The sequence below is a fragment of the Mugil cephalus genome, chromosome 11 (assembly GCF_022458985.1).
Source record: "Mugil cephalus isolate CIBA_MC_2020 chromosome 11, CIBA_Mcephalus_1.1, whole genome shotgun sequence".
Lineage (NCBI taxonomy): Eukaryota > Metazoa > Chordata > Actinopteri > Mugiliformes > Mugilidae > Mugil > Mugil cephalus.
The window spans coordinates 16,397,017-16,416,990 of NC_061780.1; the positions used below are offsets into that span (position 1 = coordinate 16,397,017).

The 19,974-nt window shown below is 41.9% G+C and overlaps 1 protein-coding gene across 1 annotated transcript in view; it reads right to left on the bottom strand.

The window, feature by feature from the left end:
- The window catches only part of LOC125016473 (eukaryotic translation initiation factor 3 subunit H), a 54,028-nt gene that overhangs the window by 21,514 nt on the left and 12,540 nt on the right, over nucleotides 1-19,974 (bottom strand). The gene's annotated exons all lie outside the window — the stretch shown is intronic.

Genomic DNA, 19,974 nt, shown 5'->3' on the forward strand with positions numbered 1-19,974 from the left:
AGGTGTAGGACACTGGAAAGAGAATTTGAAGGCGTTGAAAAAGAGAAAAAGGGAAGGGAAGGGGAGCGAACGCATCAGTTAAAAAGTGAAAACGGAACAGCAAGAAAGGGGAGTTAGTGAAAAAAAATGCAATGCCACCAAATAGCTAGGCTGACTGTTGTTATGTAAAGCAGGGAGCAACTTCAGTCAAAAAATCCATTTCATTGGGTCGCTTGTAGACATTTGACCTCATTGGGTTTATGTTGAACTCTCAAAAGTTTCGGGTATTAGCAGAATCTGAGGCACTGAACGAAATCCCTTCTGTTTATTTGCCAACTTAACTTGCCTTTAAGCAAGCCATCCACAAGCACACGTCTTATTGTGCAAGACACAGCAAACAAACGGCAATGGTCGGCTCACAATTGAAATCAACTCCTGCAGGAGTGCCGGGATGAGACGGAGGAGGAGGAGGAGGAGAAAGACAGCTGTTCCTCCTGATAATAACGTTGCACTGAATTTCAACATCATCTGGATTGGAGCACCGGATGGGGACAGGCAGCACAAAGGGCCTATTCACCGTCCGTCCTGCAAGAATGGACGGGATGCAGCAATCTACTCTTTTAATCTGGCTTTCTATTTGGTGATCGACATGGTCAGTGAGACAAAAGCAAGCCAATGCACAAAAAAAAAAGATTTACCGAGGAAAGGAAGATGAGGAAGAAGAAGAGGAATATGGTATATCATGGTAAAGAGAGAGATTGTAGACCGGCTTGTGAAATTCGCTGGCACTGTGTGTATGATTCTAGCAGCAAACCTACAAGAGATGAGTGCGTAAAAATCAATGAGCAGAAAAATATATATTTGGTGAGTGCAGCGGGTGAGAGAAGACTCAAGTTTGTAATTCTTCTCAAATGAGAAATAGGTGCGAATTAAAACACAAAGTGCAAGAGACGGGTAACTGAAGAACATGACAGAGCTGGAGGATGAGAGAGAGCGGTAGTGACAGCCAGAGTAAATCTGTAGAAGAGGGGCTCTGCCCAGGGGCTGGCTAGCAGCAGACTCTTCAACACACGGAGCTCAATGCCGCTTAACTACTGTATCTGTTCCATGTGCGTGTCTATGCCTATCAGAATGGGTACTTAAATACGAGCTGCCGCTGATGCGAATACCTGCCCCAACAATCTAACATTATCAGGGAAATTGCGCACATAGTGATCCGTCTCCGAAGCTCTGATTGACAAGACACGCTGGAAAACCAATCAGCCATTTCCTCTCCTTTCCTTATCCAATCAGTGCTTGTGTTCCAGTTCTTTATTCCCCCAAGTGCTTGTTTCATAATACTTTATAAAAGTTAAGACGAGTCCCTGGAGCGCAAAGTTGTGCCCAACGTATATGTAAGTAGCGCTCTATAATTAAGCTATTCCAGAAAGTCTAAATGCAGTCGACAAGGCGTGTTTACTTAGCATCAGCTTTTTACTCCAAAGAAGCCGAGCACATGTCAAGTTTTGTTTTCTACACTATCAGGTGTGTCACGTTTTTTCAGCGCTCCAATTAAGAACAAGACGTGTTTGTTTTCTTACTTTCTAGCCCAAAAGTTATTGAGATTAACATTAACAAACTTGGTCATTATGAATGTTTCATAGGAAATGTCACACACACGTCATGTAAATATGGTGCCTTTGTTTTTAGCGTGGATCCTTAATAGGTCTTCAATGCATAAGAAGCAAACCACCATTTAATATTTGAAAGTCTGTCTACACACTCCGTCTTTATGCAAATTTTAAAGTGTCCTAACGTTTTTTGGTAAAAGCCATTTTAGGACATCTTTTATTTGAAGTGATAAACATTAGCAAAGATTTTTACATTGACATTTTATTCCCATTTCCATGTTACATAAAAAGGAGTTGATGTCATCAGGTGGTCTTTCTTGGATCTCACTTAGAGAAAATCTTCTTAATGACACTGCGGATGCTGGTCAGAAAAAAAAATGTAATTTCCTCTTCTGGTGAAGTGCACTCCGTCTGATTCGAATATTGTGTTGCTGAAGAATCTCAGGAGGGGATGATAACTTCACCACAAAACAAAAGACAGCACCCTTTCGCATGCTTCTGTTGACAGTCTTCCTATGACTACGTATGTGCCCTGGCCTCCCGTGTTGCTATGCTTGCCACTAATTGATGGTAAATTCTGCATGGAGCTGCATCAAGTTCTTTGGCGGACACAAGTCCTAGAATGTTGTTCCAGCGCTTGTGTCCTTTGCCAAACCATTCGACTCAGGCACTGGGTCCAAGGTTCTCTTCAAGCATTTGATATGCTGGCACCTCTCCACGTTTAATACAACTGGATCCGATGATCCATATCGTTGTCACTTCCTTGATTTCCTTGGTGGAGCTTCTCTTATCCCCCTGTGTCGCTCTCAAAGTCGTCTTTTTTTTTTCTCTTCTGAGAATTGGGCTGAATCATATCAGAAGAGGTGTGTTTCGGGATGCTTTGTATCACTGCATCAGTGGTCATCGTCTTGCTTCTACTTTCTGTGGCCACATCAGATATGTCCTCACTGCCCTGTGAAGTTTGATTGCAGTGTCTCTTGTAGCTGATCTACCTTTTTGCCATTACAGTGTAAACAGTGCTGAAGGTTGTGTTAGTGCTTTCTTTTGAGTGGAGGCTTACTGGGTTCTAAGCCAGAAGTATCCTCTTTACACACTGACAACAGGGTTTGTGGACTCGGGGCCTCCCGGGAGAAGCTGGTGGATTCTTGGTCCCCTGAGGGTGTCTCCCGGGTGGAAGTCGGTTTGAAGCGTGACTCCGCATGAAAGCTGAAGTCCAAGAGATATAGTCTCATGGCAAATGGATTCTGCATGACCTTGCGGGAGGGCTTTCTTTCAGTTGGATCCAGCTGTAGCATCCGTTAAAACAGGGTTGTCCAATGTCTGTGTTGTCTGTCATACTGCACATTCAGTGAGGTTTCTTCAAATGTTCTTCAAACAAAAATAGTTTGAAATAACTCTACACAAACAACACGGATAAAGACAACACAAAGTACAACCAAGTAAAGTTTAGCTGGCATCAACTTTTACTGTACACCGAAGAAGCCAAGCACAAGTCAGGTTGTGTTGTTCTGTCTTCTTAAATTTTAATTCATAAATGTTAACAGCATTAAAATTAAATATGTAATGAGTCTTCTTGTAAACCTTTCTCGAGCACCAGCATCACGTTAAAGCTTTTACTGGTCCCATTTCTTTTGTGTTCCAATGGATGCAAACTGTCAGTGTTATTTAGCTCAGCTTACGGACTACAATGGGGTTGTCAAAAACAATAAAAACATTCGTCAGTACTACACAATAGAGTTCAATAGTAATACCCGGCACAGCCTCCAAGATGAAAACACAGTCGAACCGCGCTCTCAGTTTAGAGCAATGATGAATGCTACAACTTCTGTGAAAAATCAAGTGCAGGTCTGTTGTAGTGTTTCCCGTACCATTATATTGGGGCGGGCGCCATGACCCACCACCCCAGCGGGACCCCACGCCCCGCCGAAAGTCAAGTTAACTTAATTTATATCACCGAATCACAACAGAAGGTCCCTGTTCCTATAGAACACATCTTGACCGTGTTCATTTAATCGATATTGATGTTACTGGTTTAACTTAAGCGAAGATATTTCATTTTCTTCATCGGCGCTTTTACGATGGGTGGAGCTCCGCACCGACGTACACACAAACAAACACGCCAACACACACCAATAGCTAGACAGAGAGAGAAACAGAGTTGCACGGACCACTGCCTGAAAATCAGGGGAAAAATATGTTTTTTTAAGGGTGCCAAAGGTGATTCTGAGGAGGCAGATGTTAGCTCTGCTACTAGTAGTAGCCAAAGTAGCTCTGCAGCTGCTGGTTAAAGTGTAAAGCAGAGCAGTAGCCCACCTGCCATCATATCGTCATAATGGTGTCCTGTTCAAGTTTACAGTAATCAGTTACAGTAATCTGTTGAAGAAGCATAATAAGCAATCTAAATGAGGCATTATATTTGTAGTTATGACTTGCTAGAGGTTACTATTGATTAATTATGTGAAATTCCAATTACTTAATACTTACAAGGGCAATTGTAAAGGTGTGCCATAAATCTTGTAGGAGAGATAAAATGTAACAACTGAACATGTGTTCGAACATTAAAAGAAGATCTCTCTCACAATTAACCAACCTAGGGTATTGTTTTGCGCTATTATGCGCTGGTAAGTGTGTAACTCAATTGTGTGTCTTGCTTTTCAATTAGGCCACTACTCGACAGTGTATTCAGAAAGTCATTAAGCATTCTTTCACCAGTGTTACATTTTAGATTCAATATGGATGTCAGGCTTTTCTTTTTTCACTTTCTATTTTAGGATTAAAAAGGTGGATCACAATTACTATTAGCATCCTCAAGATGTATTTACAACGAAGACTGTGAAAGACTCAACTGTGAAAAGACGACGGAAGGTTATGAAATCATTTTGTGTGTGTGTGTGTGTGTGTGTGTGTTTTTGCAGAGAAAAGCACAGATGCAGCTCCAAAGAAATTTGAAAAACATTGGTGTCTGTCGGCCAACTGAGCAGCTCAGAGCTACCAAGTGATCAAGGGCCCACATGGCACACACATGCAAATTATTAAAGATCATTCTGCAAGAACAGCTCTTCATTGATCGTTTTCTAATTTTAAATAAACAATAAAGACAAAGGTTTGGGTTAAATGGCTATTTTAAGTTTGGGGGCAGTTTATGTGGTTAAATAATGTATGCGTACAGTGCATTTACTTCAAATCCACATTGGAAACTGGAATGTTGTTGATTTCAAGTCACATTTGGTGTTATTTATTTTAAAAATACAATTACAGCTGCAAATGATGTAGAGGAAAAATAAAAACTCCTAATATTGATCATAATAGATCATCACTTTTGAGGTACGTGTCAAAGTCTCTGTATTTAAATACTTAAGGACATTTAAGGACTCCACTGTGCAGCCCCGCTATCCATTTGCATTAAAGCCATTAAAGTCCAGACTCACTTTACAGTGACTGACTTGCATTCAACCCGTCTGAATGACACTCGGCACCTCAAGCAGACAGGAATGCCTCCAAACAAACTACTACACGCTGTCCTCGCATCAGAAATAGACAGAAGGCACATGCAGTCAGTCAACTGACTTTCATCTTGATCGCTAAACAGAGATTCAGACAGCTGAGTAAGACAACAGGCCAGTGGCAGGCCAGTCGGATCATCTAACACACATCTAATACAAAGCCACAATTGCCGTGGGGGGGAAAAAAAGGCAAATCGACTGTGTGACCATCTAAAGCGTATACACTGCACAATATACTGAAGTGATACATCCTCTGGAGTTCACAAAAAGAGTTACTAGGTAGGCGTAAACAGAAAAATATTGTTATACTTGTAATATATATAAAACAACCTTCTTTACATGTATATATACATATATATATAAAATAAGACAGAAAACATATTTTCAGCTTAATGAGTGGTGTATTCATTACTCAGCCTGTGGCCAATACAGTGTTTTATAATCTAAAATAAGCCATATTCAAAACAATAATTAAATCAGATAAAGAGAAGGTTTATTTGTTTTCTTCTTTGAACTATGGTGAACTTTAAATGACCAGTATGGAGGACTTTGATTTTGATTGCAACCAACTGTCATACCTTTCCAAGTATGTGGGAGAACCTACACCAGCTACCACTTCAACGCAAGAACACGAAATTACAGAGTTTTTAGTTAATGGTGTCGAAACATGGTGGCCCGGCGTGGCAGGCTCCGCGGAAAAAGGAGCGAAAAATCACAACAATAACACCATTTCTGCTAAGTGATCCATTTAATCCTACAAACTGGACCTTTAAGCAAAGCACTTATCCCTCACAGGCAAACAGCATATCACAGATGATCATCCGAAAAACAGAAAAAGCGGAGTGCTAATCACACAGAGTGTAAATGCAGTACATAATGGCCATCTGTGCTTTTCCATCGTTGTATCTGCAGCCACCGTGGGCCCTATCTGATGACGTGCCCGGTATGATGACAGTATAACAATACCTTTGTGTGGCCCTGCACCAAAAATCTTGGTCCCTCCACGAGAGGCTAGTTTAGACGGTCTTTACACAGGCTTTTTAAGAGGAGAAAGTATCGGGACTTCCCGCTCCCCACGGATGCATTACCGCAGCAGCCTGTAATATTCTGTGAACATATCGGAGGTATTAGCCTGAGAGCAGCCAATTTGACAATATCATCAAGGTGCAGAGGTTGGAGCTTGCGCCACCATTTGCTATTCCTCACTCGTTCCTGCTGCCCTGCCGCCTCTCCTATCAATCAATCAGGGTCCCGAGGCCAGACAGGGAATGAGTCTGCCCATTCCCTTAGTGCTGCTTGATTGTGTGTGTGTGACAGGGAAAGGAGCAGGAATGGAGTGTGTGAATGAGCCGGAGACAAAGTGAATGTGTGTTTAAAGGAACGGGTGTGTTCGGTAAAGAAAGTAGAAAATGGAGAAGGGCGCCGAGCGTGCGCGCAACACGTGGGAGCGCGAGCATGTGATTGTGAGGGTGAGCGGCTCTCTGCTTATGTTCTTAAATGTGTGGAAAACAAACTGGAAAAAAGAACGCGCGAGAGGTGCGACGCCTAAGGACGCCACGCAATGCGTGATGTACATCCAAAGCGAGGCTGCGTCTGTGCATACAGGTGGGGCGGAAGTATCTATCAGCTGGGAGCAAAAGTCCTCACCTTAGGCAGAGTTGTAATCAACAACCAGCTGCCAGTGTGTGTGTGTGCCATGAACCAGACAGACAGTCCATACTCTAACAGTCAATGACACGAGAGGTGAAGTCCACTGGACCTTGCGTGCCGCTGCAGGCCACAGCATCTCGGCACGTGCAGCGAGATGTGCGTGAGCGCGTCTGTGTCTACGAGCGTGAGGATGCGTGGATCTGTGTGCGTGTCACAACACATACTAATCCCCCACCGTGACAGGCTGAAGGGGCCTTCCCTGGAAAGTCGGCTGTGGTTTAACACGCGCACAAAAATACAAAGATACACCTGCACACAAGCACCAGCTAAAGTTTATATCCCCTAAAGTCAGGTTAAATTGTTCGGTTATTCTGCTGATGATTTGTTTTCCAGTCAATTTTGTATCATTTTTCACAATTAATCTACTAATTGATTTTCAGAGAAGTTGATTAATCCTTCGGTTAATGTACCACTAAATAATTAACCTCCCTTTTCATATATTCTTAGGTGAAATCTGTGATTGAAGGAACCAATTCAAACTTTTGCCTTACGATACCATTTATCATAGAATTTATACAGTGTACACCTAATTAGAAAATATGTTGTTTATGCCTCTAATTATGAATAATAAGTATGATTTTACTTCAGTGACTTATGATTGTAATTGGAAATGCACCTGAATAATTTATGTGAAAAATGTTGCTTACACCGGCTTGAACGGAGGCCCGTGTCATTTAGTTTGGCGCAGAGACACGAACAAACTTAACAACTTGGAAGTGCACTGCAAAGTACAGTAGCAACACTAGTGATTACTATCTGCTCTGCTCTTTGTTGGGATTCTGTGTGAAACTGTTAAGGTCACAACACCAGCTCCCAGACACTGACCATCAAACAGGGCTCAGACAGAACTGATCATTTTGCAGTCTGAAAGCCGGTCGTGAAAACCTGTTAAGGTGTTCAGCTGTAGTCACCGTGCTGCTGTGGAAGACTGAGTATATATTCTTTTGCCGATTGGTTTAGGGCTTTACAGCTATAAAAAAAAAAAGGCCTCCCAAAAAAAAAACATAAAAGTAAAATGACATTATAGAAGGACTAGTGATGAGAGAAATTGTGATAAAAACTCAAATTAGACTAGTTTAGTTTCTTCTTCAGTATGATCACTACTTTAAGATCACTCTCAAAATCGACCCTGAAAAACACACATGCACAAAAAAAATAAAAATAAATAAAAACATTTTGGATGAGTGACATTGACAGGACTGCTAGTTTTGCTGGCTGCACTAAATGACTATTTCCTCATATTTGCCGGTGGCACTCGGTGGCGACGGCGAACCGTGCTCATCTCAGCATTTCATAAATACTTTAGAGCCGAGAGAAAAACAAAACAAATGTTGGGGCACAGCGCAAATTAAAGACATATTATTACACCACTGTTTTGCTGAATGAAGAAGTGTGTAGTAACACAGCTGCTCCACTTTTTTCCCCTCCGTCTTTCCCTCAGGACTTGGCACTACAACTCTAATTTAATGAGTCCACACTCTTGACCCATTCATTCAACACAGCAGACAGCCCCTTTTTTACTCCGCACGCTATTCTGACAGTCGCTTACTTGACAACACAGACTTCGAGCTCTTTTGTAAGGTAAAAGCATAGTTATTTTAAAAGACTGGTTACGCATTTATTTTGCAACTTTCTTACAAAGCCTCTGTGACAAGCCGTATGCATTCTATACTATGCTTTTACTCTTCCTCACATGCCACAAAGCAAAATACACAGTTGACAGTGTAATACTGTCAACTGTGGAAGATGCAGCTGTAAAGCTTTTCTGATTTTGGCTGCCATGTTGTTTCAGTGACGGTCTTCTTTTTACCCACCATGCTTAAGGCTTGCTATCGTCATGGCCAAGTACACATTTAGACAGATATTAATGCACGTTTCTTCACCTCAGAGCCCATACGAGATAGTCCAGATACGAGAACATCCCATTCATATCTAGGGCTGTACCGGTTCATACTAAATAATATTTTCGTTATGATATGGATTTTTAATATACCGTCATACCGGTGTATTTGATGACACAGCATTGCGCTACACAACACCGTTTCAGATGGGACCCTTTTCGGTGTTTTCCAATGTCCTGAACTGAAATGTGATTAGATGCCTCAAAAGTGAAAGAAGAAGAAAAGAAAAGTACACAATGTCGTTCTCAAGGACGCTCTTGATTTTGTATCAAAAGCGGCGCATCGTCTGCACCCATGTGACGCAAATGAGACAAACCCACGGTGCTATCTATTCATTCTCACCCCACACTGCCGACGCGCAACAGGGATTACCGCGGAAAGAAAGGCAAAGATAAAGGTAGCCGAAGATATTTTCCTCCGCGGACTGTTGCTGAAGATTAAAATCCGCAACAGGTTGCTACGTTTTTTGTCTAAAGTCACATTCGTTAGGCCGCGCTGCTTCCTTTCTCCCGCTGGCACGACACAATATGCCAATTAGGCCCTGAGCTAACAAACGCCGCCCCCTGAGCGAGCTCGAGTGTTACCTACATAAACATCAGATTGATTTATTTCATTCGTGCCGAATCGCTATCTCTCCGTCTCCGTCAGGCGAGCAGTTTTCACCTCTAGGCAGCGAAACAAACACACGTACACGTTGTAGACACAGGCGCTGCAGGAGTTGCGTGGCTGAAGAGGAGACGAGCTCCAGAACAAAGAAGAATGAGCGCTTTGAAGCAATGATGTAAATACAGTATCTTCGTGACGGCACAGCAGCAAGATTAACGAGGGCCACCGCTCTGCATCATTATGATGTACATAGGAGACAGTAATAGAGAGGGGATGTAAAGGGGAGGAGAGGTTGAGAGGGGAAAAAAAGAGAAAGAGTGGAAGGTGTAAGAGGGCAAGAGAGTGACCGCCTGTCTTTAATCCAAGAATGCAATTTGCTAAGTGAGCACATTAAATAGAGCACAGAGTGTGTGTGTGTGTGACAGAGAAAGAGATATGGCACAACAAGAGGACGCTGACCTGTGACACGGCCATTGATTGGCTGGGGTCAGCATATGGCGAGGAGAAAATGATGAGTCATGAGTCGACCCCGCATATTGAATTCTAAATAAAAAAATATATATTAATAATTATTAGACAGTGATTTTTTACAATGCCCTTTAAGCAGTTAAAATTTTTTTTTTTTTTTTTTGCTCAGGGGACAGCAAATCAAGTTCACTGTCAAAATATGACACCTGAGTTACCTGGGTTATTTCAAAAGCCCATTTCATTTTTTAAATCATCCCTTCCGGCACCCTGACTCTGTTTGAATACATTTTAATGACGCTGTCAGCCAGGACAGGACTACCCGTGACAGCCGGGCAACATTTCACAGCAGCATGATAAGGTGAAGGCTTTCATTCACGGATGCTTTACTGACACAGGCGAACAGACCAGGAAATAAATGAATCATCATTGCTGTTAATTTGCGCCGCTAATCATCCGGATCACCTAACCGAACTCTACAGTAAATATATCACTTCTTTTCCAACTAATTCAGCGCAGGTCCACTGTGGGTTCCCGCAGACGCACTGCACCTTACATTCGACTGTCGAAGACATTATGTTCAGGCATTCGGTCCTCCTTGTTCTCTAAAGAGAAAAGAGGACAAACACTTTCTCCCTGCGCACTGTCAAGGTCAGCCGGTGCTGATGTGTGAGAGCGAACAGATAGCTCGTCCTTCTGTCACGGCGTTTTGTCCGTCCGCGCGCTCGTCTGTCGGAAGAGGAGAGCAGTGATAAATGTGCAACTTGTCGGGGAGTAAATGGTGGTATCGAGTTGTGGTCTGGCCGGGGTGTCAGGAGAGGCGCGGGGCTAATTTTCAGCAGCGAGCCTATAATGGGATGTGCGCGCCTATTTGTGAGTGAGCCCGTGTCTTTGCGCCGATGCACCCACCGCGGTCCATGTTCCACCTGGCACAGTGGATTAGGTGCAATTAATCTTTGTTAAGCAAGCCCTGTGGAGAGCTGCCTCCCTTACGCGGGCACGCACATACAAACGGGCGCGCGCCACGCCACAAACAGGCACACAAACACACCCTCGGTGATGCAAAAAAAAAAAAAAGAGAGAGAGGGGGAATGGTGAGGCAGCTGCTTTGTGTGCATAACACACTGATGAGTTCACCATATGCACATTTGACAGCGCCGCTTGTCACACGGTTTTGTTTTCATAGTGGGATTAGGGGGACAATTTGGAAGGGGAAATGGTGCATGTTCATTTGTTTGGTAGCATCCAAGCATGTCCCGATTTATCTTTTTCGAAATGGGGGAAAAAGGAAGAGGAATTCTGCGTGATCTCCTTGTCAATTGGCACTGTACGTCACGCGACCGGCTCCATCGCAAAAAGAGGCTGGCTTGTTCAGAGAGAATTTTAAGTTGCACCGGGGCCTGTGGTGGTGAAAATCCATCTTTGAAAAGACGAGCGGAGCCAGAACCGTTGTGGGTAGAGTCGTCGAAAACATGGATCCTGGAGCTCCTTCATCTAATGAATGAATTGAGTGTTGTCAATAAAAGTTGAAACAATATTCTGATTGATGTTTTGGGGTTTACATAAAATTAAAGGGATACTTTTCATATTTAGGACTAATGTAAACAATTAAGGTAGAATCTAACAGTATTATTTCAAGATTGTCTATGTAAATGCAGTCGATGTTCGTGTAAGAGTATGGAAGAAGTAGGAATTGCGTTTATTTATAGTATGGAGGACACCTTGCACTTTTAAAATCCATTTAAGCTCTCTGAAAGGCCACAGTAACATTCAATTCAATATGCAAAAGGGTATTTCCACATAACTCCATGAGCACTGTGAAACTTAAATATATATATATATATTTTAATTCCTTTTTTCTTGTTTTTTTTTTTCTTTTGTTTAATTTCCCCAAATCCTATGAATTATCCCTCATCTCCCCTCTGGCCACAACAACTTCAGCACCTACACTACATGCTCATGCATTCACAGGTGTACGCTCTTTAGCTTCTTAACTACGAGACTGAATCTATGCAGGAGTAATTAATCACAGCCCCGCCCACTTCATTTGTCTCAACCAAGTCCCTTGTGATCTCACCTGTGTAAAAACAAAATTATACAACTCTGAGACTCACATGAATAAACACGGGCCCATCTGTGATTAATAAAGCCCAACAGAGCAGCGAAGAGGGAGGACATATTTCCAACATTCGGGTCTGTGGAAGCAACGGCCAAACGGCTCTTTTTTTGTCTTTTTGTTAGATAACGTTAGCCGACAGTCAGCTAGAAGCACGTCCAAGGGTTTGAGTGAGTGTGAAATGGCTGAGTCACTGGTATGAAATGTGAACAACAGGTTTAGAGAGAAAGGTAGGTTACAGGAAGGATTCAGGCTCCTGCTATAGTGCTCTTGTCTTGGTGTTTAGCGGTATCGCACATTAGCACGGAGCCATTTGAAATGAAAATTTCATGCTGCTGTCCCATTTACTCATCATTACCATTTTCCATCTTTTACCTGTTTTGTTTACCTATTCTCTCCCTATCCATCGCGTTCCATTTCTCTTTTCTTGTGTACCGATTCCACCTCCTCCCTGCCATCTTCTGCCCTTTCTTTTCATTTCTCTCACCCCTTTCTCACTTGTGCCCTTCACCCTCCCCCTACTCCCTGGAGCCCACCTGGATTAGCAGCGGCCGGCGGTAATAGATTCCGTCCCCGCCCCGCACACGCAAAAATTTAATGTGGGGCAGAATCGTGATGAGACAAAGGAGCAGATGAATAAAACAGTGGAACTGATGGCAATGGTGACGGCACCCGGGGGACTCGCACTCTTGATTTATAACGCCAGGTGAGGATTCAAAAGCAGACGCAGGCCCAGCTCGCTGCTAACGGGCGGCCTCAGATCTACAGTACGCTGCAAGGGAGACCGATGCAGAGATAGTAATGGGAAGAGAATAAGAGACGGGGGACAATGGGAAAAGACAATGAGGGAGGATTTTTCAGTGCTTAGAAAACGGTCAAGGTACGCCCCTCTACTGTAATACAGAGCACATATTTTCTTTAATGCTTATTCAGTTTACTACCCTTAAAGGTATGCTGCCTAGGGATTTCTAATTACTGAGGGACTGCAAGGAAAAACGGAGGGAATCAATTTCCCATTTGGGCAGGTAGAGTGATCTATTGAAGGGCTAACCCCAAGGCAGACCTCGGAGTAGACCTTATCAGGGAGGGAGTGCACCAAATTTTACACATTTCACCCACACACACACTGAATAGTGTATTTACTGAGAAGTGCGGCGAGATCATGGCAGAGGGGTTTTTAATTTCCCTGACTTCAATTAACCCAGCGTGAATGTGTCTGCCACAGACAACAATTAAAGCTCCAAAAACCAAGGACTAACCTTGCAGACCCCACTGGAGGCAACTGCTTATGTAATTGGCCTTAATTCGTCGTCTGTTTGTGTTTTCATTTAATTTGTTTTGCCATAGCTAAAGAAGATTTTATTTTATCTTTTTTCAGATCAGATTGCTTTTTTTTTTACAAAACACTCTTCCACTTTTCATTGCAGCATGGTCTCTCCATAGACAAGAACTTATTAAGAAGATATAGCAAAACAGGACAACACAGCTGGACCTATGTATGTCTGGAACTGTACTGTTAAACCTTTAATCCTTAAGAACTATTACATATCTTGGCTACGCTTTGAGAACATGATGAAGATTTTCTGATCAAAGAGAGAATTTCAAATAGAGAAACATCAAGCCTAATGATGTAGGTGCTTTACTTCAGTCTTCAAAAAACTACCTTACTTTTCTTTGAATGCTAGTAGATTATTAAAAGCGAAAGCACCGATTCCCAGGCTAACACTGATGAGCAACTATGAACTTTCCATGCAGTAAAACAAAGCATTTCCAGAGCTGGAGCAGTGCAGGCCAAGGATACTTCAGTCAGGCTTTCAGTCCATTTCTTTTGCCTTTTTTTTATTACTGCAAAGAACAAGGTAGCTAGCTTATAAATATTACACAGATATACTGCAGGGCAAATACTGAGAAAAGAAAATGAAGGGAAAGAAGAGTAGAGAAGGAAAATATGCAGTGGAGGTGTCAAGGACAATTGGATGGACAATAGTTGATGGACAACTGCCAAAAGAATCAGAGGCAAAAGCAGCAACTACCAGTTGGTGTGCTTTCACTTTAACGGGGCACTAATACCAAATAATGCCAATTAATGATGAAAACTGATGCATTCTAATACAACAGTCCTGCACTAAGTGACCCTTCATGACAGCTATAATGTTCAGTTTGTGTTGAAACACTGTGAGAAAGGTGGTGAATTAACTGTATGATCATTCTGGATGACGTGGTGTTGTGATGCTGTACAACTAAATTAATCACAAATGAGTTTCTGTTACATGGCCTAGCCCACTAGATATAACAATACAATGCTACTACAAACCACAGCATTCAAAGAGAAAACACAACTGAATCCACAGGCCTCCCAGTTATTTTGAACAAATGCTGAATACTATAACCTTCATGAAGACAACATTCAGTGGAGGACTCTTGCATACATTTCCACTAGTGAAGCTAATGTTTTCATTCAGTGTCATTGAGTGTACTATTTCTAGAGCAATAACTAAAAATACAACAATGAGAAAATTTAATTTAAAAAGCAGTACCAGTGTCTAGAATTTTGGGGGACCTATTAGCAAATAGGTAATATAGCATAGAGAATAACGCATTAGTGCAGACAACAATGACATCTGTATATCACCATGTTGCACGGCCAAGTGTGGAAGTTGGAAAAGGAGGGCTGAGTTAGGGATTATTAGCTGGTGGCAGTTTACAGCCTTCACCTCTAGGTGTCACTAAATGCCACACACTGCAGCTTTAAATTCTAAATTGAGACAAATAGTTATTGAAAATTGTACTTACTTAAGCAAGGTGAGCATTATTATATATTATGTGTTTGCAGAAAGCACAAAAGCTAGGTTCAATCATTAGGCTAGTCAATGGGTGTAATCTAGTTAGGCAAGTTAGCAGAGGAAATTAAAATAAAATCATTTTCAGTGCACTTAAATTACTAGGATTAATCGTCTTTGTGTTGCATCAATGCACACTGGTACTACTTAACACTAGCATACCATTGGGTATTTCACCTCCCTGAAGGTTATATTTGTATTGCATATTGAGACCAATATATTCTACAATGAAACATTATCCACAACACAACAAGAGGAAAAGAGGAAACTAATTTGCAAACAGAATATTTGTTTAAACAGTTTAATAGCAATCATGCCAACGAGACACAATTCATCCACCGTGTGACCAGTCGTTAAAAATATAGAAAATAGGTGTTTGGCTCAAGTTTTGAGTCCTTTACATTGGTTGTTTTTGATAATGAGTCTGATAAATCATTTCTTTATCTAAATGTCAAGTAAATATGTATGAGACATACGGACACAGCAGCTGCTGCCTTTGAAATGTGGCGCAGCATATTTGTCAAGAGGTACTCAGTTAAAATATTGAAAGCCTTTGTTTGGATGTCTTTAGCTGCTGATCTTAAATGACTCATGATTGACTCTTGATGCCATCTGCTGAAATGAAAATGCCTCACATTTGCTGTAGTTGTTTGGGCTAAAGAAAGAATTAGTTTACAGCAGCGTTTTGTTGCACTTTGGGGCTGACATATTGTTTGAGACAGAGTGAAACGTATAACACATGAACACAAAGACTTAAGCTCTAATTTGAGAATTTTTTTTTATACGCAGCCCTGCACAGTTACATTTCATTTAAATCAATCAAACTGATTGGACTTCTGCTTAGGTTGCGTTGTTCCTAAGACTGATATAAAGCAACCATGACTTGTATGGTAATAAAAATGATGTCACACATTGGTAAAATCTGGTAGATGTCAACCCACACAGTCCTGAGGAGAAGCCTAATCACGCAAGCAAGAGAAAATACCAAAGAGGACTTAAGGTGGGTATGTAGGGAATTTTAAAGAGCCATTGTAGGGGCTATTAATAACAGTTTATGGTAGGGGGTTTAATTTAGTTTGATATTAGATATCAATGGTGCATTATTACCGATGGTTAGTGTTATAAATAATGTCAATCCTAATACACACCTGTCTTTACGATGCCAAACACCTTTTTTATCCATAAAGAAAGAACAGGGTAAATTTGTAAGGGCTGGTTCTCGTGCTTCTCTTCCTTTTAGTGCTTTTGTCTGCGAAGCCAGATTTGTCTTGCAGGAAGGCATTTACTTTATCTCCCAGCCCAATCAAATTTGCTCCAATTTGAAGTTATGTGGCTAATTGGTTTGTTGAGCAATTGAAAGAGTGGCAGCAGGAGTGATATAAACAACAAATAACAGACTGAAAAGAGGGTGCCACTCAGCAAATACCCACCTTGTTGACGACTACAGGTTGTTTACACATCAAGAGTGAGTTTCTGTGCTCTGTTTAATTAGGTGTCTCGTTAAAAGTGGAGTAGCTACAAACCTGTTATATGTTGTCATGTCAAATGTCCAAATGAAATGCCTCTTTGGCTGAGTAAAAGACCATTGTGTGCCGACTAATATGCCTGCCCACAAAAACCTCATCTGTAATTACTGAATAAGGGTGCTTTGCAAAACAAGCACACTTAAAAAATGTTTTTCCCCCACCGGCCTGACACCTATCTTCAGGGCCAACGTGAAGCATGATGTGAGCCCAGAAAGGGAGCCTGGCAGCCCCCACCACCTGTGTTGGGCAGAGAACTAGCCGCCTGTCATGGGGCGGCAGAATGAAAGGCACAGCAGTTTAAAAATGACTTTCAAGAGGACCAGTCGCCAGACATTTAACACTACGAGTGACAATACACACTACAATAACTCATCACGAATATGAACCTGAAAGAAATACATTAAAAGCCAAATTAATGCAAAAGAAAATGAACAGAATACCATCTTTTGGCCCTTAGCAAAAGTATTCCCTCAAATCAGATGCATAATAATTACTCCAGATATTTAATTTTCTTGCCCATCGGTGCAGTTCTTCCCAAAAAGAAAACTGAAACCAGTTGCCGGCTATTTAAGAACAGAGCTTTCATAAAACAAAACGCTCAGTTTCTAGGACATAATTACCCCAACAGGACATTTAGTTGGGTGCTTTCATCACTTCTCTCTAAATAGCAAATTCCTTTATCTCCTAATTGTTGTTGCGGCAAGTCTGCGAGGAGTATCGGGTGGAGGAGAATGTAGGTTGAGACAAAGTGGGAGAGAGAGAGAGAGAAAGATAAAAGAAGGGGCGACGAAAGGTACTGAAAAGGAAGGAAACCGAGTCAGAGGCTGCAAGAAGAAAGAAGGTAAACAGCGGGAGAGAAGGGCCGAGGCAGCGCTTACCTGAGGCGAGTCAGAAAAAAAAAAGGAAAGGAAACGGATCAGTAGCGGAGGGTGAAGGGAGAGAAGGAGCAGTGTGATTTTGTTCTACCTCCAGGATACCTCCTCTTGCAGCTGAATAGTTGTCGTGCTGCGGGTTGCATATCAAACATACTTACCAAGAGTGGTTCTGAGCAACGGTTAGTTTGATACGGCCCCTCCTCACAAGCCAAAAACGCTGACTAATCGTGCTTTATAAGGCTGTGAATAGCACTGAGCCACAATTCATCAATTGTTAAACCAACCAATATTAACAATTCGGAGGGATTTTTTTTTTAGTATGTGCTTACGGTCGAGTATTTTATTTGGCCGTGACATCAATCCAGTTCTATTTAATATTAACTAAATATGTATCTGACACACCAATATATCCGGCCTTTTAAATCTGACACACCATACAGTATTCTTCCAAGAGAGACAACATATCAAAGGCTTTGGTGAAAGCTCTTGAGCTGGTCCATTTAAAATATTGATGATGGGGGAAAAAAAGGGGTTAAACAGATGAATTTGACCCCTGAAACTGACACCATCAGATAGAGCAATATGCCTCAACCCCACTGACACGGTTGGACTTACAATCTTTGCCAGAATAAAAACCGCAGACAGAAAAGAAACCTGGCAATAGCTTTTGGCCCGTCATCAAGTTATTCACAAAATTACTTTTACTTAACAGCTGATACGATCTGCTACTGGCGACGTTTGTCATTTTAAAAAGGCAAAAGCGACGGTCGGTCGGTTGAAAAGAAAGGTCGGTTTCTGAATATTATGCGCAAAGATCTTTACAAATGTGAAAGAGGGAGCGGAAATAATGTTTTTTGTAAGCTAAGCGGCTAAGCAAATTGCACCAACCCGGCTGTCACAACAGATGCAGTCAACGGCGTGTCCAAATAATCTTTCATATCCACACACTGTGGTTCTCACATGGAGTGAAATGGTTGCAGTGTTGAGCTTGGCAGTCATTAAATACAGAAGACCATTAGCAGGCTGAGGTGGACAGAAAACGGGGGAGGACAGTAAGGTGAGGACCGGAGTTTGAGCCGATCACTTGAGCCGATACCCAATCCATTAAAACATCTTTGGATCGTTCTTGATAACGATACCGAGGGCGGGCTGAGGAGGTTCGAGTTATTTTCATTTTTCAGCTCTGATAAAATGAAACGACAAAGATACGGCAATCAGACACAACATTAAAACCACTGACGTAGAAGTGAGTAACTGGGAAACATTTGGTCCTGGCATTCATGTGGATGTAGCCATGTAGCACCCACTTAAAACTGTCACCATTCCCCAGCAGGACAATGCGGCTTGCCACACCACAAATCTTGCTTAAAAACTGGTTAAAAGGGCCTGTTTGGACCCTGTATTAAGATCCACCATAGAGAATCTGATTTCAAATGACCAGTGTAAAGCACAGGTGTGAACACCCATTGAGAGATCTGATCTCTGGCCACATTTGGAGCTGGTCTGGATCACATGTGTTGGCATTCCTTTGGTAATGTGAACGCACAATGGAGTCACCATTAAATGATTTCTATACAACTATGTGTGTCAGTGGAGTTTTGCCTAATTCATTAAGACAACAAAAAAAGCGCTATTATAAATGATTGCCCGTAACGGAATAAGCACCATAAGTGATGTCTGTCCATTAGTAAGGAAAGCCTTTTTAAATATTATGTCCTTAGCTGTTAACTAACAAAATAATAAATAAATCTAAGCAAGAATTAACAAATAAAGTGTTTAATGCGAGTACAAATGTGTTTTTCCGTCATTAAATAACGCCTCAGCATGTGGATAATTATTGATGCAATCACGCTGATGAACGAGGAGCCGTGTGTGGTTAAAAGTGACACATTCTCTCAATCACCGGCATCGTAATTTACCTTTATTACCCGATATCACGGCGCGTACGCATGGGAGCTTCCAGGCATCAGTTATAATCTGAGTTTTGTGCCGGTCGAACCAACGTCAGGGAGGAGATAAATAAATAATAACTTAATGTGTGCGTCTAAGTCATGACACACACACACAAAAAAAACAGCACTGTTCTCAGTTCCGGAGCAGCGGTAGAGATCCATTAGAGATAGCCGCTGCTGTAATACTCTACTGCGCCCCAGACGCCGTCTGTGTTCATTTGCATACAGAGCGCAAACCGAGATCGGATCTGGAGAATTGGCTGGAGACGCATGTTAATGGCAGGTCTGAACACACGTGCTTAAAGCTGGTCACTTGCAATCAGACTGCGCGACATGCAAGGTCTGAGCACGGACAAAAAAAAGAAGAAGCTCAAGGTGTTCTCCCGGCCTCCAAACTCCCCAGATCATAAACTGATAAAGCATCTCTGTGATGTTCTACAACAAATCTGATCCACAGAGGTCTCTCCCTTCAGCGTAAATATGTCCACAACCAACATTCTGGTGCCAGACGGGCTCAATTAAGTTAATCACACTTTCTAAAACCCAACTGCTGCCATAGATCAGCTTTCAGGCCCGACTATAGCTTCCATCTTGCTTTGGATCTCCCTCACATGTGGGCTGATCGTGTTGTGCAGTCTCACAACAGTCGTTCAGAGGACTTTATGAATCAATATCAGATTGATTTGAATCAGATTTTTTTTTTTTTTTTTTTAAACCTAGCAAACTTGTTGTGGACCATATTATCAAATCACATTCAATGAAACTCTTTTAAAGAGTTTATAGAGTTCTCTGACTTTTTTTTTTTTTTTTTTTTACTTTTCAAAACATATTTTACTGTTGCTACTCCTGCTGCCAGAAATATCCAGATCTCTGCAGCGAGCACAATGTGGG